The sequence below is a fragment of the Rhinoraja longicauda genome, chromosome 9, assembly GCF_053455715.1.
Source record: "Rhinoraja longicauda isolate Sanriku21f chromosome 9, sRhiLon1.1, whole genome shotgun sequence".
Taxonomy (NCBI): domain Eukaryota; kingdom Metazoa; phylum Chordata; class Chondrichthyes; order Rajiformes; family Arhynchobatidae; genus Rhinoraja; species Rhinoraja longicauda.
Window position 1 is genome coordinate 55,991,917 of NC_135961.1, and position 26,182 is coordinate 56,018,098.

The 26,182-nt window shown below is 44.7% G+C and overlaps 1 protein-coding gene across 5 annotated transcripts in view; it reads left to right on the forward strand.

Annotated features, from left to right (window-relative positions):
- LOC144596773 (pleckstrin homology domain-containing family G member 1) overlaps positions 1–26,182 on the forward strand; it is a 181,164-nt gene that overhangs the window by 72,488 nt on the left and 82,494 nt on the right. Inside the window, exon 1 of one of the 5 annotated variants that reach the window (XM_078405547.1) lies at positions 24,682–25,044. The exons of the other annotated variants lie outside the window; for them this stretch is intronic. The gene's annotated coding sequence lies outside the window, so the exon portion shown is untranslated. Of the gene's footprint in view, positions 1–24,681; positions 25,045–26,182 lie in introns of those variants that run through there. 5 annotated transcript variants of the gene reach the window in all.

Genomic DNA, 26,182 nt, shown 5'->3' on the forward strand with positions numbered 1-26,182 from the left:
TTACATCAGGCATTCCTTTCATATTGCTGGCTCCTGTCAACTCTCTTTACAACCTCAGCCGACAAGTAAAATGCTGCCTCTTCCAGTTGCAGAATAGCGTCGCTTCCTGAGCTCGTACCTCTCTGTCCACAATCCTGCCAAATCCTTGCTCGCTTGCAGTACTGCCCTGTAGGTTATCCTCATGCTCTTTCTCTTCACCATTGGATATCACTCTCTGTGTCTTGCAATCCCCTCCCTTCCTCCCTGACTTCTCCATTCCGAGAACACCTTTTACAACCCACCTCTAACCATACTTTTGATCACCTGTGCAAATATCAACTTATCTGGCTGGGTGTCAAATTTTATCTGCTAACGTTCCCCATGTGAAACATTGCCAAGCATAAATTTTGTTATAAATCTCCTGTAGCAGAGATCAAACACATTGTCAATTTGATGTGGTCTGGTTTCCATTACAGATGGAGGTCAGAGAGAAGAATTTTCCAGTTTTTGGTTTTGCTGCTTTGTATCAGGTTATTTGCCAAATCCTTCTTTACAAGTTACACCTGTTTTGTAATTGTTGACCCCCGTTTTCCTGCTTGTCCCTCCCACATTTCCATTGCATATTGCAGAATGCACCATTTCCCAAGAGTCAGGGCACAAATGCTGGATTTTTTTAAGAAGTGCTTTGTGAAAATCAAACCTCTCGTGATTCAGCTTGGAAAAAGCAATTTAATCAAACAATCCTCCATCATTGAGCAACAAGTTAAATATATATTGAAATATACTGTTGTCTACGGACATGCTAGTTAGTTTCTCAAAATTAAAATTAAAATCACGTAAAATCTCTTGTTGGATCCCATCTGACATTGTTAAAGCCTTGCTGGAGCTCTGCAGAAGAGCGCAATTAGTGGAAGGTTCCAGTGATCAGTTGTTTGTCCTGGGCTCATGGCCAAACTTGTGGATTGGCTATGTTTGTGATGCAAAAGATTGCAGGAGCACGTGTTTCTGCTCAAAAAGCATTCCTATTGTTTGGATTTTGGTCAAGTTGTAGCAAGGGGGATCTCCGTGCTTGCGTGCTGTGGGGTGGATTGGTTGCAGTTAGGGGAAGGGGATGTTGAGAGCCAGCCAACAAGCCTGAGGCATTGGGTGTGTTTCTCCGACCAAACGCTTTCATCTCTTGTACTCTGAGAAGGGTGTAAGCAGAGGCACTTGCTGAGTCAGTAGTTTGCGCCACGGACTCTATTCCCTCAGAAAATATTTGCCGATAATTGCACAGTCTGAGGTGTGGACTGCACACTCAATAAATTTCCCACATTTATTCCGTTTTTATGACATTGGCTGGTGATCAAAGGATCCTGATGTTTCTAAAATGTTGGGAATTTCCTTGAATTGCCAAACTTCTGCAATTGTTCCGAAGGTTCCAGCAATATGACCTTTTTAAATCGCCACCGGAAAATAAAATTAGAAACAGTATTGGCATTGGAAAAACAAATTATTGATTTTTGAATGCAAATTTAAACAACATTACTTTGCATTAGAATCTGTATGGAGCAACAGGCTAGGCCAACTAATTGCATTGTTTACCTAACACACGACTTGTGCAGGACTCCTCATTCTGATGATGATGAAGCACGTGGAACTACTTAGCAAGGACAGCAGTTGGACCAAGTCACGAGTTCAAGAGCAACTGTTTTTTTCTTGCAGCTCGGTACTGCAGACACTGGAAAGCTGCAATAAAAGCAAAATGCTGGAGGTCATCAGGAAGTTTAACAGCATCTGTGGAGAGAGATTCATGTTAATGATTCTTGGATGAAAGGGGTGAAGTAATCTGTTGTGCATAAAGACGTGGAATAAATTGCAGTGTCGGGTGCTTTTCATTGCAATTACACTGAATCTGAGCAATCCAAGCCAGTTTACCAGGCTGGGAAAATGATGGGATTTTTTTCCTGATATAAGTGGGTCCCTCACAGTTAATTCAAAGTAATATTTACGTGGGTTTGATGAACATTGTGTCTAATTGAAAGGAAAATCATTCATCCTGTGGGTTTAACACCTGTTAATGGTAGGTTCCAAATGACCAAAGCCAGTCCCTTTGGTAAAGCAATAATGCAATTTGTTTGATGTATCATAAAGACTTGAGTGGCAACTGATTGACTTTTATGATTATAATCAATGAATCACTCTTTGGATGAATACCAAAAAAAGAAGACAGAGGCAAGAACTTATTTTTAAGGTGTATAGTTTAAAATTTTAAAAAACATTGGCCTTGGTGGAGTCTATTCAGCTGCCTTGGCCTGTTTTGCTTTTGTAATTATAGTGATAACTGATGTGTACCTCAAATCCATTTACCTGCATTTCACATCCCATGGGCCTGTTTCTATCATCTTGTGTTCCTGAGTATCTCAAAACAAATCAATCTGCACTTGACAGCTTTAATGGTTCCCTGCTACCACATCTTTTTCTCAGGATAGAGTTCTATGTTTTCTATTAGCCTGTGCGTGGAAGAATAATTTCAAATTATACTTGCTCCCTTGCTCAAATTATACTTGCTCCCTTCCTCTAACTTCATTGGGTAGGCCAAAGTGAGAACTTCAATTGTTTTAGATGTTTCAGTCTTCTCTCCCATTTTATTTATATCCTCATAATTCATTAACCTGCTTCATCCATTTGACAACATTGCTCCTGCTCCAAAGTCGATTATGCACCAGACATTATGCCCAAAACAGAAAGCAAAGCTCCTGATGTGGTGTAGCCAAGACCCATTCTCGCTGATACCCAATTTTCTCCAGCATTTTCTTCTTTGTTATTAATTCACTTCTTGCTTTGTATTCAAGTCTGTTTTAATGAATCCCCATTGTAATGATTTGCTCGCACGTTAGCCTGGGTGCAAGCCGCCAAATGGCAGCTTGATTTACGTTGGGAAATTGAAACACAGTGATTCAGCTAAACTTGCACCCACACTCCCCACCCCGACCTTAACCTTGACGTGACAACCACAGTTGGTTGTTTCCATTCCATCATTTATATTATTTAAATTATTATTGTGAGCTCCAGGGGATAAAAAGTATCTTAAAAGTTAAATTCTCTTCTATTATTTGCGGGTGTGAAAAATAATTTCCTGGGGTATGAGTATGTCCACAACACACAAAGGGAAAGATAATGCACACCGTCCTCGGATATATTTGTGCTCTCTACCAACAACTAGAGAGCAGTCCTGAACTGCTGTCTACCTCACTGTAGACCCTTGGACTACCTTTGATCGGATTTTACTGGGTTTATCTTGTACTAAACGTTATTCCCTTTATCATGTTTCTGTACACTGTGGATGGTCGATTGTAATTATGTGTTGTCTCTCTGCTGACTGGTTATCACACAATAAAAACTTTCCACTGTACATCGATACACATGACAATAAACAAAACTCAGACTCAAATAGCATGAGTATTTTTTTTCAGATGAACCTTGAGCTTTTATGTTTTTAATACCCCCCTCTTCAGACCATTATTACTTGTAATTGTTTTGAAGAATGCAAGCAGCCTGTGATTGAGAGACCCCTTGTAGGCAAGCCATTATGGCTCTCTCAGCCTGTGGTCTGGGATCCAAGACATCTTGAAGTCATACTGAATTAAGTACTAAGAAAATATTTTCGCAAAATCTGCACAAAGTTTCTTTTTTATCAAGCAATAGGCTTGGGCCCAGAAATTTCAGACAAAATAATGGCAAGTCAAAGGCACGTTCTGTTATTGACTGGTAGATGTTTGCTCTCCAAAGAAAAAAAAACAGCAATTTGTGGTGAGGGAGTTGCTGTGTCGAGAATCGCCACTGTTTACAGGAATGGGCTTGCTGTCAACCTCTCTCAGGAGCTTCAAGAATTTGTACGTTGCAAATGCAACAAAAAAAAGGCTCTGGTATTTTATGAACCGAACGATTTGTGTTCCTGCAAAGGAACTCGATCTAAGAAAGAAAGCAATTTGAGTCTGCCATTCACTGCCAGCAGTAAGTAATTGTTTTGGGATGTTTTCTGTTCTCTGATTTTTGTGTTTTTCTGTGTTCCGCAACATGAACTCTAATTCATCTGAATTTAGCACTGTTTCTTTAACCCGAGGTAACCATTGTTCCCATGAGTTTCCCCTCATGCCCTTTGACCACGTAGCTCTGGAGCTGGAGGATGAAACAAAACATCCAACCTGTCACTGCCGCAAGATATCCTGCCTCTGGACACCTGTTACACTGGTCATGGTATTGAAACAGTAACTGAGTATTTTTATCTATACTGTTGGTGATGTTCGGGTGGAAATTTGTCTTCCATCCCGAGTTCTGAGACTTTGGAGATGTTGGAATTACATTGGAGCTCCTGTTTCCCTTCAAAATCTTGAAAGTGAACCCAGGTTCAATCAGGGATCCCTCTGAGGTTTTCCCACGGTGATATCATGTCCATCATTTTAGCAATTTGCACGAAAAGCGCGGTTTAACCAAGGAACAGAAGACTTAAGCAGTCCACCCGCTGAAATGTTGGCAATCCACCGGTGTAACATCGTACGATCCTCTTGGACAGTTTGGGAGAGTGGTGAGAGAAGTGGCAAATGGTATTCAGCACAGCAAATTGTACAGTCATGCACTTTAGCAGAAGAAATAAAGGCATCGACTATTTTCTCATGGGGAGAGGATTCAGAAATTGGTGGTGCAAAGTGCATTGGGAGTGCAGTTGCAGAAGCACATCCTCACAATACAGATACACTACCGATTTTCTGACAACTGGTGGTCCCCTTTAATCAGGAGAAACCCCCCCCCCCAACCCTTTGGAAGTCCCCCAGAAAATGTGGCGTGCGATGCCTAGGCTGGATGAGACAGCCGATCTCGAACTCATCAGGATATCCGCAACAATCGGCAGGCCGAATCGTCCCCCTACGACAAGGGCTCTGGAACTCCTGCCCAGCCGGAGCTGACAGATCCGTTTCCAAAGTCAACTTCTGCAGCCGACTTTGCAGGCCGGTATCTCACCCCCCCTCCCTCCCAAGGCTCTAATCTCTGTTTGGTCCAGCAAAATGGATAATTCAGAAAGGCTCTGGAAGCAAGGGTGCTGGGAAATTGGTGGAGGACCCTAAAAAAGGACATATCTTTAGAATGAAGATGAGGAGGAATTTCCTTTGCCAGAGGTTGGCGAATCTCTGGAATTCACTGCCACAGACGGCTGTGGAGGCCAAGTCATTGGGTATTTTTAAACCGGACATTGATAGGTTCTTGATTAGACAGAGAGAGAGAGTCGAGAGTGTTTTATTGTCTTATGTCCCAGATGTTACTTGCAGGAGCACAACAGAATATGTAAACGGAGTGCACAGTAAACAATATAATAAAGGAGAGAGAAAAAAGAGTTCAGTATGTGTGTGTAAACATACTCACAAATACACATATATGGATCATATATAGATCATATATATATATATATATATATATATATATATATATACACGCACACATACTTACACACAAAAAACAGACAATAATTGTGCAATAATAACAATAATAGTCTATTGTAGTTCAGAGCTTATTTGAGGTTGTAGTGTTTAATAGCCGAATGGCTGTATGGAAGAAGCTGTTCCTGAACCTAGATGTTCCAGTTTTCAGGCTCCTGTACCTTCTTCCCGATGGCAGGGGTGAAATGAGTGTGTGGCCAGGGTGGTGTGGGTCTCTGATGATGCTGGCTGCCTTTTTGAGGCAGCAACTCTGGTAAATCCCTTCGATGGTGGGGATGTCAGAGCCAGTGATGGACTGGGCAGAGTTCACAACTTTTTGCAGTCTTCTTCGCTCCTGGTTATTCAAGTTGCCGAACCAGGCCGTGATGCAACCAGTCAATATGCTCTCTACTGTACACCTGCAGAAGTTCAAGCGAATCCTCTCATACCAAATCTACGTAATCTTCTCAAGAAGTAGAGGCATTGATGTGCTTTCTTTATTACTGCATCAATGTGCTGGGTCCAGGAAAGATCTTTGGAAATATGCACGCCCAGGAATTTGAAGTTTTTGACTCGCTCCACCATTGATATAAACAGGTTTGTGGGTCCTCATCCTTCCTCTTCCAAAGTCCACAATCAGTTCATTGGTCTTACTGACATTGAGACCATTTGGTTAATTGATCAATCTCACTTCTATACTCTGATTAGTAAGGGCATCAATGGTCACGGGAAGAAGGCAGGAAAATGGGGTTGAGTGGGAAAAACAGATCAGCCATGATCGAATGGCAGAGCAGCCTAGGCTGGATGAGACAGCCGATTCAGGAAATTCATATTTTAAGAAAGGGGTATAAGGGTTTGTATTTTTTTTAAACATGGAAGCAATGTAATCATGTCATATATATACAGCCGGAAACAGGCCTTTTCGGCCCACCAAGTCCGTGCCGCCCAGTGATCCCCGCACATTAACACGATCCTACACCCACTAGGGACAATTTTTACATTTACCCAGCCAATTAACCTACATACCTGTACGTCTTTGGAGTGTGGGAGGAAACCGAAGATCTCGGAGAAAACCCACGCAGGTCACGGGGAGAACGTACAAACTCCTTACAGTGCAGCACCCATAGTCAGGATCGAACCTGAGTCTCCGGCGCTGCATTCGCTGTAAAGCAGCAACTCTACCGCTGCGCTACCGTGCCGCGCAACATGCCTGACAGGGACTTGAGGCTGTTTGTGCTGAAAGCTTGAGCAAAAAAACACTTCAGAGGAACTCAGTAAGTCAGGCAGCCTCTGTGGAGGGAAATGGACAGATGACGTTTTGGGTCAGGACCCTTCTAGCTGATAAAACTTCTACATGCCTGTGCCTTTGCCTAATCTACAGAACCAAACGGCCAGTGCATTGGATGGGGCCTTGCATTTAACTGGCACTGGACACTGGGGGCTTTCTTCTTCCATTGCAGGGAATTGCAGGATATGGATCACTTGCAGGCACAGGAGACGTGTTTAACTCGGCTTCATGTTCAGCACGGATATTGTGGGCCGAAGAGCCTGTTCCTTTGTGCAACTCTTCTGTGTTCTATGATCCTGTGGGCTTTCTAACATTTTCTCTTCATTCTTTTCCATCCCCTCTTAATGCTGGGCTTGGGACACCCCACAGTGCGGTGATGGAATAAAGTGACAGATGAGATGCCATTTGTCTTTTAGTAAGACTCTGGCATAAACATTTAAAAAATGTGTGGGGTGGAACTACTTATGGCTGAGCTCCGACACTTCGGGTTGGAACCACCAGCAAAACCATGATATGTTTTAGTTTTAGTTTAGTTTAAAGACACAATGCGGAAACAGGAACTTCGGCCCACTGAGTCCGCACCGACCAGCAACCACCAGCACAATCCGACACACTAGGGACAATTTACAATTTTTAAAAAAATGGAAACCAATTAACCTACAAACCTGTACGTCTTTGGAGTGCGGGAGGAAACCGCAGCATCAGAGAGCATATAAACTCTGTACAGATGACACCCATAGTCAGGATCGAACGTGGGTCTCCGGTGCTGTAAGGCAGCAACTCTACTGCTGCGCCCCTGTGTCACCCACGGTGTTGTCTTTAGTTGCCTTGAAAAGTGTAGTGATGTATGTAATGGTTAGTCTTTCGTTCGAGGTGCTTTTCAAACTTATCGAAGAGAACTTTTGTTTTCTCTCTGTCCTCCTCTTGCTCAAATGTCCCAGCTGTTGTACAACTCTAGTCGCTTCTCTCCTGTCCAGAGATACAGGTAGTCATGCAGCCATGTCTGTTGCAATGCGGCAATATTACATTCCAATTGTACGTGACAAGTCAATAACAGATTCAACCAGCCAAAAGCGTTGATATAAAATGTCCCTCCGTGTACAAAGTTTAGATGGAAGATCAACCATTTGCAAAGTAGATGTCTATGTGCACAATGCATGAGTAACTTGAGAGGCGGCATATGGCAAGTACTTAATATGAAAAGGTGTCTTTGGTTTGCAAAGCTTTCCTTGCCTTGTACCCGAATTTGTTGTGGTTTAATAGACTGCTGTACTTATCATGCAATGATAGAACTGAGCTGGATCGACCTTGATCATCACCCAGCAATTATCTTTTGTGCCCTTTCTCCATGAAGCTCTGTCTTGTAACAAAGCATCACATAAGACTTGCTAAATCTCCCAACTGTATTGAATGCATATTAATGTAAATAAGTAGGGAGGAACAGCAGATTCTGGTTGAAACCGAAGACACAAAACGCTGGAGTAACTCAGCGGGCCAGGCAGCATCTCTGGAGAAAAGGGATAGGTGACTTTTCTGGTCAGGACCCTTCGGACTGGGAGAATGTACTTGGAGAATTCCGAATGCAAATGATACTGGCCCTGCTTTCTGATATCCTCGCCCATGAATCTATGTTTGGTCTCTTTCACCTCTGGGTTAACATGTTCAGTCCCTGGTGGAGGCCTGTGAACTTTGCCAGGGAGTGGGTTACAGTTCCCATTCCAGTTCTGCCCTCCTAAATGGAGAAACAAGACATACCCAGAACTATAAATAGACTAGAAATCCTATTTATAATACATTTGGGGAAGCCAGGGCAAATCAGTCTGGAAAGATCGGTTGTTCTTCCAGATGTGTTACTTCTGCATTCCCCAAGCTCATTACGTTGACAGTTACTCTCTCAACAGTCCTGTCAGCTATAGTTCAGCAATTTGTGCTACCGCTTTAGATAGAAGTAAAGGAACACTTTTAAAACTTTTTTAAAAACTTTTGGATATGCTTTAGATAATGTGATTTTCACCCCATCTCAAAATAACAGGAACGTGATTCTCAATGATGAGCATCTTAATTTCCATTGAATGGAGATCTCGGGAAACCGTTTCTAACAGCTGTGAACATTGTTTATTACAGTGGAGGTTTGATGAAGCATTTCTTTTTTTTTTTTAAATCACTGTTCATATGCATCAGGTTCCAAACCTTGCTGCATTTGTTTCCTGTTGTGGTTTGAGAGAAGGAGAAGAAATAACTTGAAATGAATGTTTTAGGATACCGGGCCTCTAGACTTTAACATTCCAAAGTAAGGAATAATCAGGAAAAGTTCAAAAGACATAAGCACGGAAAAGATGAGTTAGTTAGATATATAATGCGAGGGCCACAGAAAGGAAGTTTGATATTTATCGGATTGCATGTTTGAGTTCTGAAGATAAACTTTTTTACGGACTGCTTTTAGTAGCTCTTTAATCTAAACTACATGAATGTCTGGGCTGGATCCCTTTCATAAGTGGTGAATTCTTTAACTTGGCAAATGGTTTGCTCTGAAGAGATTCAATTGCTTCTCCCCAAGGGGTCTGCTGTTTGAGCAATTTATTTTTTTTAGACAGAAGAAAAAGTAGTCTTGTGTTTAAACAGGGCCCCTTGCATCCTTGTGCTTGGGATTTACTTGCGGCCTCATATCCTGGAGACTGGTGTTTACACAGACCCTCCTGTGTATTGCATTGGTATTCATACAATGCTAAGCTTGTCCTCCCCTAAAACCTGGACAGGTGCGAACAGAAAAACCTCAGCATGTGCGGGGTAGTCACTTACTCCAGAGTTTGTCTGATCCACACTAATGCCTATTTTTACACTCCCTTGCTTTGGTGCCCTCTGCCTCTCAATCATTGCGTAATCTGTGTTCTTTGTATTGAGCTTCCCACATCCCATTTTATTCTGGTTGTTGTGTCGTAAGTACTCAATGTCTTGTACCAATCCCACTTTCTTTCCCAGTGCACCTATGGTCCTTTCCGTGTCCCGGATCCTAGGCCATTAAGGCGGCACTTGGTTTAATCTGCTCCTCGTTCTCTAACTTGCTCTTTTCATCATGTGGTGTTCAATTATGGATTCAAGTCAAGTCAATTTTATTTGTATAGCACATTTAAAAACAACCCACGTTGACCAAAGTGCTGTACATCTGTTTAGGTACTAAGGAAAAAAATGAAACATACAGTAGCACACAAACATAACAGCACATACAAAACAGTTCACAGCGCCTCCTCAGTGGGCCTCAAACGCTAGGGAGTAGAAATAGGTTTTGAGCCTGGACTTAAAGGAGTCGATGGAGGGGGCAGTTCTGATGGGGAAGAGGGATGCTGTTCCACAGTCTAGGAGCTGCAACCGCAAAAGCACGGTCACCCCTGAGCTTAAGCCTAGACCGCGGGATAGTGAGTAGCCCCAAGTCGGCCGACCTGAGGGACCTGGAGTTAGAGAGGTGGGTTAGAATATTTTTAATGTAGGGGGGGGAATGTCCATTTAGGGCTTTATATGTGAATAGGAGGAGCTTGAAGTTGATTTTGTACCGTACAGGGAGCCAGTGGAGAGAGGCCAGAATCGGTGTGATGTGGTCCCTTTTTCGGGTACCCGTCAGGAGTCTCACTGCGGCGTTTTGGACCAGTTGCAGGCGGGACAGGGATGATTGGCTGATCCCAGTGTATAGGGAGTTGCAGTAGTCTAGGCGGGAGGAAATGAAAGCGTGAATTATTTTTTCAGTGTCGTCGAATTGGAGGAAAGGTTTGATTTTAGCTATGGTACGAAGTTGGAAGAAGCTGGCTTTTACCACAGCGTTGACTTGCTTGTCAAACTTTAATGCAGAGTCAAATATCACGCCGAGGTTTTTGACATGCGGTTTGACTAGGCAGGATAGGCTTCCAAGACTGCCTGTTATCGATTTGATGGAGTCGGGGGGGGGGCGAATAGGATGACCTCAGACTTGCTCTCGTTTAATTGGAGGAAGTTCTGTGCCATCCAACATTTTATGTCCTCAAGGCAGTGTAAGAGGCTGTTTAAATTTGATTGGTTGTTGGGTTTCAGGGGGAGGTAAAGCTGTGTGTCATCGGCATAGCAGTGGAAATGCCGTGCCTTTGAATGATTTGGCCAAGGGGGAGCATGTATAGAGAGAAGAGAATGGGGCCTAGGATGGAGCCTTGTGGAACTCCGCAGAAGAGGCTAGCTGGAGAAGAGGAATAACTGCTTATGTTGATGGCGAAACTCCTATCTTTGAGATAGGGAACGAACCAGCTCAGGGCAGTGCCATCAATGCCAAATGCGTACCGGAGAGGGTCAATAAGGATGGTGTGGTCCACTGTATCGAACGCTGCGCTGAGGTCGAGAAGGAGCAGGATTGCACAGTCGCCGGTGTCGATGGCGAGAAGCAGGTCGTTGTGTACCTTCAACAAGGCAGACTCTGTGCTGTGGTGGGCTCTGAAACCTGACTGGAAACTTTCCAGGATGGTGTTTTGGTGTAGGTAGGGCACTAATTGGTTTAGAGTTGCCTTTTCAAGGACTTTTGACAGGAATGGCAGTTTGGAAATGGGTCTGTAGTTGCTAGGCAAGGTGGGGTCTAGGTTAGGTTTTTTCTGTAGGGGCTGGACCACCGCGTGCTTGAAACAGGTTGGAATAGTGCCAGTGGCCAGAGAACTGTTGATAATAGAGAGGATGCTGGGACCGGCTATTGCAATGACATCCTTCAGAAGGGCAGTGGGGGAAGGATCAAGGGGGTAGGTTGCAGGTTTCATAGCGGAGACAAGCTTTGCAAGGGAGGATAGAGTGACGGGTTGGAAACAGTCCAATTTAGATGAGCAGACCAGTGAGACAGCTAGGTCACGGGTGGGAGGGGAAATGTTCATTCTAATGTTCCCAATTTTGCTGGTGAAAAATTTCGCGAATTCTTCGCACTTAGCAGGGGACCCAACTAAGCTGGTACTGGGGGCGGGACATATGACAGAGGTAATTGTTCTAAATAGGACCTTGGAGTTATGAGAGTTTTTGGAGATAAGGTCGGAGAAGTATTGTGCTCTCGCAGACTTTACTGCTTCCTGGTATTTGAGAAGATTGTTTCTCAGAATTTTGAAGGAAATTTGAAGCTTGTCACATTTCCACCTCCGTTCTGATTTTCTGCACTCCCTTCTTAGGGCTTTGGTGGTGTCATTGAGCCAAGGCCGACCTTTGGGCTTAGGCTTTTTCATTTTAAGGGGAGCGATAGAATCCAGAATGGAAGTGCAAGTGATATTAAATAAAGAGGTGAGATCCTCAGTGCTGAGATGGGGGGGGGGGGGGAAGAAGCCTCAATAGTGCAGATGTTGGGGGCAGCTGTAAGAGCCTCGGAGAACTTACTGGCAGTCAACAAATTTATGTCGCGGGAGTAACGAACAGGGAGATGAGATTTTGCGGGAGATAAAGGCAGAGATGCGTCAAAAATGATAGCGCTGTGGTCCGATAGACAGGCCTCAGTAGTTTCAATGTTGTAGATTGGGAATCCGGACGATAACACTAGGTCGAGAGTATGGCCTAACTTGTGAGTGGGTCCCGTGGTGTGAAGAGTCAGATTGAAGGACTCTTCAATTGAAGGATTGAAGGATTGTTACCTGACTAACTTGTGTGTCAAAGTGGTCAACGATCCCAATGGGTTAAGTGTCGTTTATATTCTGTGCTTCTGTAACCTTGTAATTAGGTTCCAACATTCTGGTTGAGTTCAGATAGTTTTGTTTTATAATCGTGAAGTGTTCTGAGGGTCTCAGTGCAATATTGAAGCTTCTTTCTTCACCCCAGAGTGAATATTTTTACATTTGCAACAGGCTGTGCTTGAGATAGACACAAAAAGCTGGAGTAACTCACCCTTCTTCAGACTCAGTCTCGACCTGAATTGTCATCCATTCCTTCTCTCCAGAGATGCTGCCTGTCCCGCTGAGTTACTCCAGCTTTTTGTGTCTATCTTCAGTTTAAACCAGCATCTGCAGTTCCTTCCTACACAGGCTTTGCTTGACGATTGTTGCAATGTTTTAACGACGCCACGGTGGCGCAGCTGGTAGAGCTGTTGCCTCAGCGCCAGCGACCCAGGTTCGATCCTGACCTCAGGTGCTGGCTGTGTGGAATATAACGTTCTCCCTGTGACTGTGTGGGTTTCTTTTAGGTGCTCGGGTTTCCTCCCACATCCCAAAGATGTGCAGGTTTGTCGGTTAATTAGCCTCTGTAAATTTCCCCTAGTGTGTAGGTATGACACAGTGGGAGAATATAGAATGGATGATCGATGGTTGGCATGGCCATGGTGGCCTGTAGGCTCTCTTTCCATGCAGTATCTCAAAACTAAACTAAACTAAATGAGGAAACAAGGCAGCCAATGTAGACAGTTCATCGCTGCAAACAATTGGAATAAAAGGTGTAAAGACATCTTTAGTGTGGATTGCACAAGAGGAAGAGTTAGGATTGGGCAAAAATGGTTCTCCAAGGACTGCACAGAAGATAAAACCAGTGATGCTGTCTGCATCTGAGGAGAGGGAAAGCGTTAACATGTTGGGTTATTAATCCCTCACCACCACCAACTATCAGACTATGTTGGGTTCTCAAGTACCCCTGGAATGACTTGAAGGTACGAGTCTCTGGCTTGATAAGACAATTTCAGATGATCCCTGGGGTCTTTTGAATGTTTGCCGTTTCCCACCATTACGAAAAATATCTTCAGCCGCACTATTATTTTCCCAAGCTGGGAAATCCCTCTTCTCAAAACTTCAGTCCTCCTTTCTGATTAGCTTCACATTTTCATTCACTTAGTTAGCATTTATCTGTGCACCGTGTGTTTTTTATGTTAAGGATATGTGACTGTAAATTTACGCCTATGCCTTGGTCCTTGAGCTCTGTCCTGTTGTCACAAAGTTCATTCCCAGAGTCAGACTGATGGAAATCTCCTGATTATCTCAGTGCTCCTTTGCCACATGATTGTTGTTTATGTCAACAGTGGGTGGGATCAGGGCATTGAGCTGCAGGACTCAGTGCTCAAAGGACCAAAGTGAATTAACTTTGATCTTCTCCCGAGAGTCTCGGTCACCGTGTAAATTGCTGCAGTTATAAGTAGATATCAGCCGTGACTCAATGGCAACACACTTGCTCCAGTGTTATTCAGTGACTCGGGCATGTTATCTACTGCGTGATTGAGGAAGTATTCCACTCCTGTCATAGGTTCCTTTTCATCCACCTTAGGATGGATAAAGAACTTATGACATAGAAGAACTTATGGCATTACTTTGAAAGAACAAAGGAGCTCCCCTCTCTTTTTTGACCAGTGTGACCAGAATGGAATATTAGCCAAGTTTGAGGAGCAAGATGGCCTTGTGGGCCAGTCACACGACAAACCAAAGGGTTTACTGGTAACGTGATGTACCGCCCAAACAAAACCTGCATCCTCAGAAGAGTTTGAAAGGCAAAGGATTACCTGGACATGATTGTCTCATTCCGGCACCGTGGCTTTGTCCGTATTAAATGTTGCACAGCTCGTGTTTCAATACTTCATTGGCTGTTGAAACTGTTTGAAGTTGTAAAAGTAGCTGTATCAGCGCAAAACCTTATTGACAAGGATGTGGTGAATGCAGTTGTGTAAATATTGCTGGACATCTTTAATGTACAAATGACATTCACCTCAAGCCATCCTGGCATTAATGCATTGTAAATGATGCACTTCCATTCATTAATCCATGCATTACTTCTCTTATTTGAATAAAGATACCTCCTTGGTCCATGCTTTCTAGTGTTTATTGTATCTAATGGAATTCTCCTTCTTCACAACATGGTGTAACAATGGCACTTGAGAAAGAACTAGTCTGCTGCCACAATTGTTTATTTTTATAAAAGCAGTCCTCTATTTTAATAGTCCAACTGGAGGACTATTTCTTCCCCGGTCTCAAAAACAACAGGCATTCATTAATTCCACGAACATCAATGTGAGATGATCAGATGATCTTTGTGACTATCCTTTTTTCTCCTCTTCAAAATGGTCGCAAGGGACCTTTTTACATTCGCTTTGGCATTCGAGGCCACTTTAAAATAGATGGTGTAGTGCAATAGTGGCATTCATCTTGGTGCATACTCAAGATCATGGAGAATAACTAGGATATCGGGGGAAATTAGCAAAATTGTAGGAATAATTGCTTGACGTCAAGAGAAATGTTGCTTTCATATAAAGGGCTCGGAGAGCTTAGGGTCCAGGAATGTGAACAGTCCATCAATAGACAATAGACAATAGACAATAGACAATAGACAATAGGTGCAGGAGTAGGCCATTCAGCCCTTCGAGCCAGCACCGCCATTCAATGCGATCATGGCTGATCACTATCAATCAGTACCCCGTTCCTGCCTTCTCCCCATACCCCCTCACTCCGCTATCCTTAAGAGCTCTATCCAGCTCTCTCTTGAAAGCATCCAACGAACTGGCCTCCACTGCCTTCTGAGGCAGAGAATTCCACACCTTCACCACCCTCTGACTGAAAAAGTTCTTCCTCATCTCCGTTCTAAATGGCCTACCCCTTATTCTCAAACTGTGGCCCCTTGTTCTGGACTCCCCCAACATTGGGAACATGTTATCTGCCTCTAATGTGTCCAATCCCCTAATTATCTTATATGTTTCAATAAGATCCCCCCTCATCCTTCTAAATTCCAGTGTATACAAGCCCAATCGCTCCAGCCTTTCAACATACGACAGTCCCGCCATTCCGGGAATTAATCTAGTGAACCTACGCTGCACGCCCTACATCACTTGTAGCTTCCCAAGCCACTTTACTTCTGTATCTCTCATGCACCACACACCTTCCCTCTGCCCCTGTGAGTGCCAGCCTACCCAGCCAAATAACCCACCTCCCCCCTTTCTCTCACCTCCTTCAATGCAATGCTGCTGTCAAAGTAACCTACTGTAACTACCAGTCAAATCCAACCTTTGCCCTCTCCCCTGTCCCCAACAAAATTTGAACCAAAGTGGTGGGGGACAATCTATGGGGCTCATCATTCACAGTTCCTGCACCATAGTGGTGGAGCTGGAAGAACTGCTCACCTCAGAGTGCCAGAGACACTGGTTTGAACCTGTCCTTGGGTGCTGTTTGTGTGTGGAGTTTGCACATTCTTCCTGGGTTTCGTCCCACATCCCAATGATGTGCAGGTTTGTAGGTTGATTGGCTTCTGTAAAGTTACAGAAGTGGAGAATGAATGGGCAAGTGGGATAACGTGGAGCGAGTGTGACCGTGTGGTCGATGGCCATCTTGGAGTCGGTGGGCAGAAGGACCTGTTTCCATGCTGTATCTTTCAATCAATTCAAATGTGCTTTTTTCCTTTAGTTTAGTTTAGATATACAGCGATCCCCACACATTAAAACTATCCTACACACACTAGGGACAATTTTCCATTTATACCCAGCCAATTAACCTACAGACCTGTACGTCTTTGAAGTGTGGGAGGAAATTGAAGATCTTGGGGATCTTTGTTAAGCATTGCTTCACTTGGGTATATAAACAAAATGATGGAAATAGTTGCTCAGGCAGCATCTGTCGAAAGAGGAAAGGTTAACGTTTCACACTGGGATCCTCGCTCAGAAATGGGAAAGAAAGAAAGAAAAAGGCATTAAGTCCTAGAGTGCATCAGCGGGGCAGGCAGCAGTTATCCATGTTCTCCAGAGATACTCCAGAGATACTCCAGCACTTTGTGCCTTTGTAAATAAACCAGCATCTGCAGTGCCGTGTTTCTACAACAAAGAAAACAAGTTAATTTTAAGTTATAAGATAGTATGTGGTGGTGGGGGGGGGGGGGGGGTGGGGGGGGGGGGGGGGGGGGGAGAGTGGATAGAGCAAAGGGATATCTCAAAAGAGTCCCGGGCTGCTGAAGGAATAATGTTGGAATTTATTTCATCTGGCTTATAGGTTAATGAGGGCAGTTGGAGAGAGGGAGATCTTGGGTATGCTATTTTTGAAACAATTTTGGGTAAGTTTAAGTTTCTGCTTTCCCTTCCCCCACCCTCAAACTCGGCCAATGCAAACGTGCATCTCTGTTCAATGTAATTCCTTCAGCAGAAATGAGAATGGTGAGTTGGGAGTGGCAGGGAAATAGGTTAAATGCAGGAGAATTCCCTTAACCAATATTGCTGGACCTTATCTACTGAAGAGGTACAATGATCCATTTCAATTCTCTTTCTTGTTAGCTGGGATCTTCAGTAGTAGAATGTTTCTGAGATTTCATTTTGGGGATGCAAGCATGGCAAACTATTGGCCATCTCAGCTTTCCTGTGTTCAATCAACTGAGGTGAGAAAAAACTTTTTCACCCAGAGAGTTGTGAATTTGTGGAATTCTCTGCCACAGAGGACAGTGGAAGCCAAATCACTGGATGGATTTAAGAGAGAGTTAGATAGAGCTCTAGGGGCTAGTGGAATCAATGGATATGGGGAGAAGGCAGGCATGGGTTTTTGATTGGGGACGATCAGCCATGATCACAATGAATGGCGGTGCTGGCTCGAAGGGCCAAATGGCCTCCTCCTGCACCTATTTTCTATGTTTTTAAATGGCTTGGAAGTACAATTAAGAATTAATCATGTTGAGAGGGCTGGAACAGTGGCCAGTTCTATTTTAGCTATCAACCAAGATATCTTCACAAGTTAGAAAATTGTCAAAAATGGTAGCAAAACATCCCATATCCCTTCACTTGCCAGAAACTACTCTATCCATTTGGGCATGGTTAGTGGTTATAAATGCCAGCACAACCTGGGCCAGGGTACAACAAAAGAAAACTATCATGTTTTTCTCCTGAAACATTCAATTTCTGACAACTGGTTTAGATTCATCTACTCCGTTGAACCACTTTGCAACTTTCACATATTTTATCAGGTCGTCCCTCAACTTTTATATTTCCGGAGAAAATAACCCCAGTGTAGCGCGTCGATAAAGGCAAGGAGCCAAGTATTTCGGGAAGGTATATTTATTGTATCGTGGGTCTCAGACGGGTCTAGTCTGCCGGAATGGCTTGGCGCCCAAACCTTGTCCTTATATACCTGAGTCCAGGACCGCCTCCCGGGACTGGTCCATTCCCGTGCCGAGGGGTCGGTAGTAGTATGGCCCGACCCTTGGGAGCCGCCACAGTACCCCCCCCCCCCAGATCCGGAGGCACGAAACGCACTGGTGGTCGCACAACCCGACCGGACCGCGTACGGTAATCGGTCGACAGAGGGGCCGGCGGAGGCACAGTTGGAGGGACAGGCGGTGGGACCCGCAAAGGGGGGCGACCTCGTGGCCGAGGCTGGGCCACCCGCACCGGTTGGTCGATGTCTAAGTGGGCCGGCTTCAGGCGGTCAATTGACACGGCCTCCGGCCGGCCCCCCATGTCCAAAACAAAGGTTGTCTGTCCGTGCTCCAGCACCCGGTACGGGCCTTCATACGGCCTCTGGAGTGGCGTCTGGTGGGCGTCACGGCGCAGGAACACAAAGGCGCAGTCCTGGAGGGCCGATGGCACGTAAGGGCGGAATGTCCCATGGCGCCCAAACCTTGTCCTTATATACCTGAGTCCAGGACCGCCTCCCGGGACTGGTCCATTCCCGTGCCGAGGGGTCGGTAGTAGTATGGCCCGACCCTTGGGAGCCGCCACACCAGCTTATTTTTTTTAATTAAAATTTATTACTTCCCCTTATTTTATTCCGCCAAGACAAAGCATTCTAATCGAGCTCTAGTGATTTCCTGCTGACAAATCAATTCATTTAATTGTAAACTGTTCTCAGTGAGGAATCATTGCCTCGTTTTAATCGAATTTTGTTAAGTTGTTTGAAGTTGGATAGAGAGAAATGGGGCCTGGTGGGAAGGGAGATGTGAAAGGGTTTTATTTTTAGTTGTTCTCCATTTATCTAGGTCGGCAGCATGGATGAAAATATATATTGCCAAATCAGATGACTCCTAGCTTCTGTGGACAACTGTCTGTGGATAGCTCAGGAATCAGTGGGCTGACTGAACAGGGTGTGTGAATGTCACTCTGGAGGTCATTTCATACATCAACACACATCTTGAAAACAAACCCAATTTTGTGAATCTGAAACTCCTTCCTTCTCCCCACCTCCCCCTCCCTCACCATCTGTATGATGTTCTGGAATGGAATTCATGGTAGAGTCAACACAACACACAAAACCCAAACAGACTTAATTCAGGGTCAAGTGTATGAGTAACTTGCTGTCTCTCCTGATTTCAATCCAATCTTTACTAAGTGGGTCAACATCAGACTATCAAACCCACTGCCTAGTTGGTCAATCCCCCCCCCCCCCCCCCCCCCGAGAATTTAGACAACTTAACATCCCTTCTTGTACTCCTTTATATTCCTCTCCTATCCTCAGTGTCTCCACAATTTTGGGCCCCTCTCCCACGATCAGCATCATCTTCACTTTCACTCTTACTGGAAACCAGCTCTGTTCATTTTACATGATGCTTATGCCATTTGGAAGGCCAACATTGTGACCGAATTGCCCTTCAGAAAAGGTGGCACTGAGCCAGCATCTTGAACCTTTGTGAAGGGGAGGTCTTGCTGACAAATTTGCTGGAATTCTTTGAAAATGTAAATAGCAGGATAGACAAAGGAGAGTCAGTAGACTTTCAGAAACCCTTGGAAAAGGTGCCACACCTGAGGTTGCTAAGGTAGATGAGAGCCTATGGTATCAAAGGGCAGATACTTGCCAGGATAGCAGGTTGGCTGGACGGCAGAAGACAATGAGTGGCAATAAAGGGGGCTTTTTCTGGTTGGCTGCCAGTGACTAGTGGAGTCTCGCAGGGGTCGGTGCTGGGGCCCCTACTCTTCACGTTGTTCATTAATGATTTGGACGAGGGGATTGAAGGCTTCGTGGCCAAGTTTGCTGATGATACCAAAATAGGTGGAAGGGCAGGTAATGTAGTGAAAGCAGGGACTCTGCTGAAGGACAGGTTGAGAGAGTGGGCAGAGAAGTGGCAGATGGAATATAGTGTAGCAAGATACGGGGTCGTGCATTTTGGTCGTAGGAATAAAGGCGTAGACTATTTTCTAAATGGGGAGAGAATCCAGAAATTGGAGGTGCAAAGGGACTTGGAAGTACTGGTGCAGGATTCCCAAAAAGTTAATTTGCAAGTCAATTCGGTAGTAAAGAAAGCAAACTCAATGTTTATTTCAATTTATTTCAAGAGGGCTTGTATACACAAACAGGGATGTAATGCTGAGGTTCTATAAGGCGCTGGTCAGGCTGCATTTGGAATATTGTGACCAATTTTTAGCACTATATCTGAGGAAGGATGTTCTGGAGAGGGTTCAGAGGATGTTTACAAGAATTAACCCAGGAATGGGTAGGTTAACTAACCTATGATGAGCCTTTGGCGGCACTGGGCCTGTACTCGTTGGAATTTAAAAGAATGAGGGGGACCTAATTGAAACACACAGAATAGTGAAAGGCTTGGTTAGAGTTGATGTGGAGAGGATGCTTCCATTAGTGGGAGAGTCTAGGACTAGTCATAGCCTCAGAATTAAAGGACGTTCTTTTAGGAAGGAGATGAGGAGAAATTTCTTTAGTCAGAGGGTGGTGAATCTGTGGAATTCTTTGCCACAGAAGGCTGTGGAGGCCAAGTCAGTGGATATTTTTAATGCAGAGATAGATAGATTCTTAATTAGTACAGGCGTCAGAGGTTATGGGGAGAAGACAGGAGAATAGGGTTAGGAGGGAGAGATAGATCAGCCGCGATTGAATGGCGGAATAGGCTTGATGGGGCGAATGGCCTAATTCTACTCCTATCACGTATGACCTTATAATCACTGCAGTTTGTTGTTTTCTTACACAAGGCTATTTGGGAGTGTGGTTAGGAGTCGACCATATCATGATGGTTCTTGGGTTTCAGATAGGCCAGACAAGTTAGGATGGCAGTTTGTCCTCCATGAAGTACTGGGGCGGATGGATTTAATGTTATCTGAGTAGTTTCATATTCGTCATTATTGAGTATCTACTTAATTCCTGATGATTTAATAATTAAATCTGAATGTGCTTCTGGATTACTAGAGTGGTAATTATAACCACAGCTTCCCCGTTCATTCCTTTTTGCCTCCCACAGTGTTTCTTCCTTCCAGTCCTCCCACACCTCTCCCTTCCTGTCCCTGGTACATTCAACCACCAGTCAGTCCCAATTTGAACAGTTTTAATGAGGTTTTTCTGCATCTATTTATAGTCCGACCCAAACTCCGGAATTATATTTGACTCTGGAGTAAGACATTCTGCACCCCAAGCCACCAACCATTTAAGTGTATGAAATGTGAGCAAGTAATGTGGAACAGATGGCATGGAGCTAAATTTAATTGCAAGGCTAAGGAGTGGATGTAAAATAGTTTTAAGAACATGTTTGTACAAATTTGGGTGTAGTATAACATGTTGCGTTGCATTATATTTACAATGAGTCTCGCCATGTGATAATTATAATGGTTTCTAAATGGGGAGCCTCCTTAGCTTTTCTTGGGCTGGGGGCAAGGAATTGGAGATTGGCCTTTCCCATGTTATTCTTTCTTGTTTCTGCCTTGGCATGAATCTCAGTTACAGCCGTTCTTATAAATGAAAAGATAATCAGGTTCAAAACCACCACTCGGTTGGACTAGTGCAGTCTGAGGGTCCAGCGTTGAAATCCTCCTTAAAACAGGACCATGCTGGTTATTCTCTGCACACCAGGCACCATCTGTGGCAAGAGAAACATTGTTGGTGTTTTAGGTCAATGGCCTAATTGTCAGAATGACAAAGTTAGAAAGTAAACATGCCGGCACATCCCAACAACTCTCGCCAATTTTTACAGGTGTGCTGTGGAGAGCATCGAGGATGTATCACAGCCTCATTTGGGAACAGCTAAATCCAGCACTCCAAGAAAATGCAGAGTTGTGAACATAGCCCAATTATCATAAAAGCCAGCCTCCCTTCCGTTGACTCCATTTACACTTCACGCTGCCTTGGCAAGGCCGCCATCATAATCAAAGACCAGTCTTAGCCCGGCCACTCCTTCTCCACTCTCTCATGAGGCAAGATGTACAGAAGTTTGAAAACACAATGCTCCAGATTCGGGAACAGTTTCTTCCCAGCTGTTATCGGGCAATAGAAAGATTCTCTCATCAGCCAAAGTGTGGTTCTCTCCTACCATCTACCTCATTGGAGACCTTTGATTTATCTTTAATCTGACTTTATCAGACTCTGGTGTTATATCTTGCACTGAATGTTTTACCCTTTATCCTTTGTCTGTGCACTGTGGATGACTTGATTGTATTCATGTATTGTCTTTTCTCTGACTGGATAGTATGTAAAACAAAAGCTTTTCACTATACCTTGGTGCATGTGACAATAATAATAATAAAAAACTAAACTAATGTTTTAGTTATAGAGAAGAAGGGGGGGGGGGGGGTTGCTGGAGAGGACAAATTGAATCTTTGTGACAGGTGGAGACCAAAAACAAATAAATAACACTTGTCTTGTGTGGTAAGTAGAGGGGTGGCTGCAGGGGGTGGGAGGAGAGAATGTTGTTAAATGTAGCCGATTTATCTGGGGGAATGTAAAATGTTGGAACTAAGACCCAAAACACAGCAGTCGATGCTGTGTATTGGTCAAACCACCCTTGTTGGCTGGGATGTAGATAGTAATTGCAATGGTGAAGCTTTTGGTAAAGGGTTTACTAGCTTGTTAAATCAGCCTGTAAATTGCCCATTGTTTCACAATGTCCTACAAGGAAATCATATTAGAAAATGGTGGTGGGCGGGAAGAGAGAAAAAATCCTTTACATATATATCACATTCTACAACAGATCAGCAGAGGACTGTATTCTCTCTTCAGACTGGTAATGGCTTATTGCTTCTGACTCACAGTCTGAAGACGGGTCTCGACCCGAAACATCACCTATTCCTTTTCTCTGCCTGACCCGCTGAGTTACTCCAGCATTTTGTCTCTATCAATGGCTTATTGCTGGTTGTTCCAACTAACCTGATCCTCGGTTGTCTAATCTTCCCAAGCGATTCCATTTCACTCCTCATCCGCCCTGTGATCCACAGTTCCTCCCTTTCCCACTTCCCAGGTCGGGAATTGTGGTTGGGTTGGCTCAGGTTGTATTACTGGGAGATTGATGCCACCATGTAGATCACGATGGTATGGGTCCTGTATTTAATGGGATCTCCCATATTTCAGTGGGAGATTATCCCGTGTGAGATGCTTTACTTTTCCTCTTCAGGGGCCAGGCCTTCGAGGGTAGAATCCCACCAGGGCCACGCTCTGTTGACCACACATTTACACGGTACCTCGGTACACATGACAATAAACTAAACTGACTGATCAGCAGGTGTACATAGAATCATCCACTGAGAGACACAGGAGACTGCAGGTGCTGGAATCACGACCAAAAACAAAGTGCTGGAGGAACTCAGCCAACTAGATGCTGCCTAGCTTGCTGAGACTGTCCACGAGGGACTTCTGGAACCTCCTGCATGAATCCAGTTGGTGAGGTCGCATTTGCAGTATTGTGTTGAGTTCTGGTCACCCTGCTCTGAGAAGAATGTTGTTAAGTTGGAAAGAGTGCAGAGGTTTGTGAGGATGTTGCCAAGAATTGAAAGGCTGAGCCATAGGGGGACGTTGGGCAGGCTAGGACTATATTCCTTGGAGCGCAGGAGGATGAGGGGTAATGTTGTAGTGGTGTACAAGATCATGAGGGGGAATAGATAGGGTCTTTTAACCAGAGGACAGAGGTTTAAACTGAGATGGGGCAATTGCCCTCAGGGGCAATGTTTTCACACACAGGGTGGGGGGTATGGAACCAGCTGCCAGAGGAGGTAGTTGAGGCACGTACTATAACATCATTTAAAATAAAATTGGACAAGTACATGAATAGGAAATGTACCTATTCCTATACATTAGGAATCTTGGCCGAACGCAGGCAGGTGGGACTATTGTAGATGGGGCATCAACGTTGGCAAGTTGGGCCGAAGGGCCTGTTTCCACGCTGTATGACTCTAACCCTCCCGTGGGATCACTGGGTCTGTCCAAACTTCACAACGGAGGTTTGACAGCTGGCTTTCGTGGCTGGCTCGGTTGTCAAAGGTCCGCTCTTGAGTCGTTGTCCGTCCAATGTCTCCTCCTCAATGGGTGTCTGGATGGGATGTCTATGTGTGAACTGAGGGTTGACTGCCCCGTATGAAATGACGACTGGAGTAGACCCCAGCCGGACACCGCGTTGCACGGCTCCTGGGCGGTATCGGTCCCAAAGAGTGGTCTGCACTTGGGCAGTTCACCGCTACCCTCGGGGAGATGGTCAGTGAGGATTTCCTTGCCCCCCCCGGCCGACACATTGACCTCCTAATGCCACAGCTGACGGCTCGCCCAGAATCGGTGGTGACCCAATTTCTGGGTCAAGTGAGTTCGTTCTCCCTGCCCTGCTCTTTGACAATAGACAATAGGTGCAGGAGGAGGCCATTCAGCCCTTCGAGCCAGCACCGCCATTCAATGTGATCATGGCTGATCATTCTCAATCAGTACCCCGTTCCTGTCTTCTCCCCATACCCCCTGACTCCGCTATCCTTCAGAGCTCTATCCAGCTCTCTCTTGGATGCATTCAGAGAATTGGCCTCCACTGCCTTCTGAGGCACAGAATTCCACAGATTCACAACTCTCTGACTGAAAAAGTGTTTCCTCATCTCAGTTCTAAATGGCCTACCACCTTATTCTTAAAACTGTGGCCCCTTGTTCTGGACTCCCCCAACATTGGGAACATGTTTCCTGCCTCTAACGTGTCCAACCCCTTCGTTCGTTCGTTCGTTCGTTCGTTCTCCCTGCCCTGCCCTGCTATTTGAAACGTTGTAAGGCGAGGGCTCCTTTAAATGCTCTTGCGGGGAGAATGTGGCTTGAATCGAGACTCTGCCTGCAGTGCTGGCGTGCTGCCACCTTGTGTTATCAGCCCTCACTTGAATCCTCTCGCCTAAATTTAAAGCGCTGCCGATGGAAGTGGGCTGTCCTGTCCGTCCACCTTCCGTCCGAGTGGGCTGGCTGGCTGGCAGCGAGGACCGTGCACTGAGCGCGTCCCCTCCTCTCCCGTCTCTTTCTCTATCTCCCACACAGTCGGGTTGAAGAAAACCTCTTGGCTTTTTTTTGATTGTTTTCTCTCCCCTCTGCGGAGAGTTTTTCTTTTTTTCTTTTGCTTCTAATTCCCTGAGTGCAAAACGAAGCTTTTGCTTTGAGCTGAAAATGACAAAATAAACGCCATGCAGTATTTCGCATCTCAGGGGGTCCAACTGACGACGTGTGGTCAGGTTGCAAGGATGCCGATCCATAGGTACGTGTGCATTTGTCTGTTTTTCTTCAATCGTTATGTTTTGAGTGGATGAACGAAGTCTCGTATCTGTTTCCCTTTAAAGGCTCGCGTTGAGCTACCAAAGTAAGTAACAACTAACTGCCCGAGGCGTGCTCCCAGCCTGAATAATTGCCCCTTATTCTGGGTTCATTATCCTGCGAGATATTGCACGGATGAATGATTGAGAGGAATGATGTAAAGGGGGCTGTTGTTTTTTTTCTTTCATTTTTGTGTGTGGGTGACACTGTGATTTGAGGAAGCAAATTTCATCCGGATATTTCACACTGCATCGAGCAATCAGCTGGAAAACCAAGCAATCTGCTTTGTCGCATCTTAGCTCGCAAATAGGGACGTACAAAAGGATTCCTGAACTTTTAGATTTGTTTCTGCTCACCGGTGTTTCTCCTGGTTGTCAGAGATTTGCAAAAGTACAGTGAGAAGCTGATGCTAAACCGTCTAATTCTCTTTGCACCCCCTCGTCCTACATTGCTTTATTGCAGTGGGAGGTGATCCTGTTATTTCTAGTCCTTCAAATGTCATTTGTTTTGTTGGGAAGATTATAATTCAACATAAACTGTGTGAATTCCATCCTTCGGGCATCGATGACGGGGGAGGTGACTCACTGCAGAAGTCACAGCCTTGTGACCGGGAGGAAAAAGGAATTGCAGACTTGAAACTTGCCAAAGAGGGCGGGAAAAGGAAGGTAATGACCTCGGAGCAAGTGCACGGCTCCCATTTCCATCTGTATTGTCAGAAGGAATGTGCACGTATGTCCAATCCTTGATCTGTGATCAGGCGCAGGGCAGTACCCTCACACAAAACTTCATTGTGGCCTTAGTTCAAGAAGTATTTGATGGTATGAACCGGTGATACGGAGGAAATGAAATGCATCTTAAAGTGAAAAAAGTTTATACATTTTTCAGAACCTTAATAAACACTAGGCTGCTTGCTAGACCTGCTGAAAGATCCAGGGATTGTTTTGAATTGATGCTTTTTGATGGTACTCATCGTTGGGTTCGGCTAGACTTTATTTTTGTTGGCTTCAAATACTTTGGAAGGTGCCCAATATCAATGTCAGTCATGGTTCAGCAGGTCATGACTTTGCTTCAAAGATGAGGGT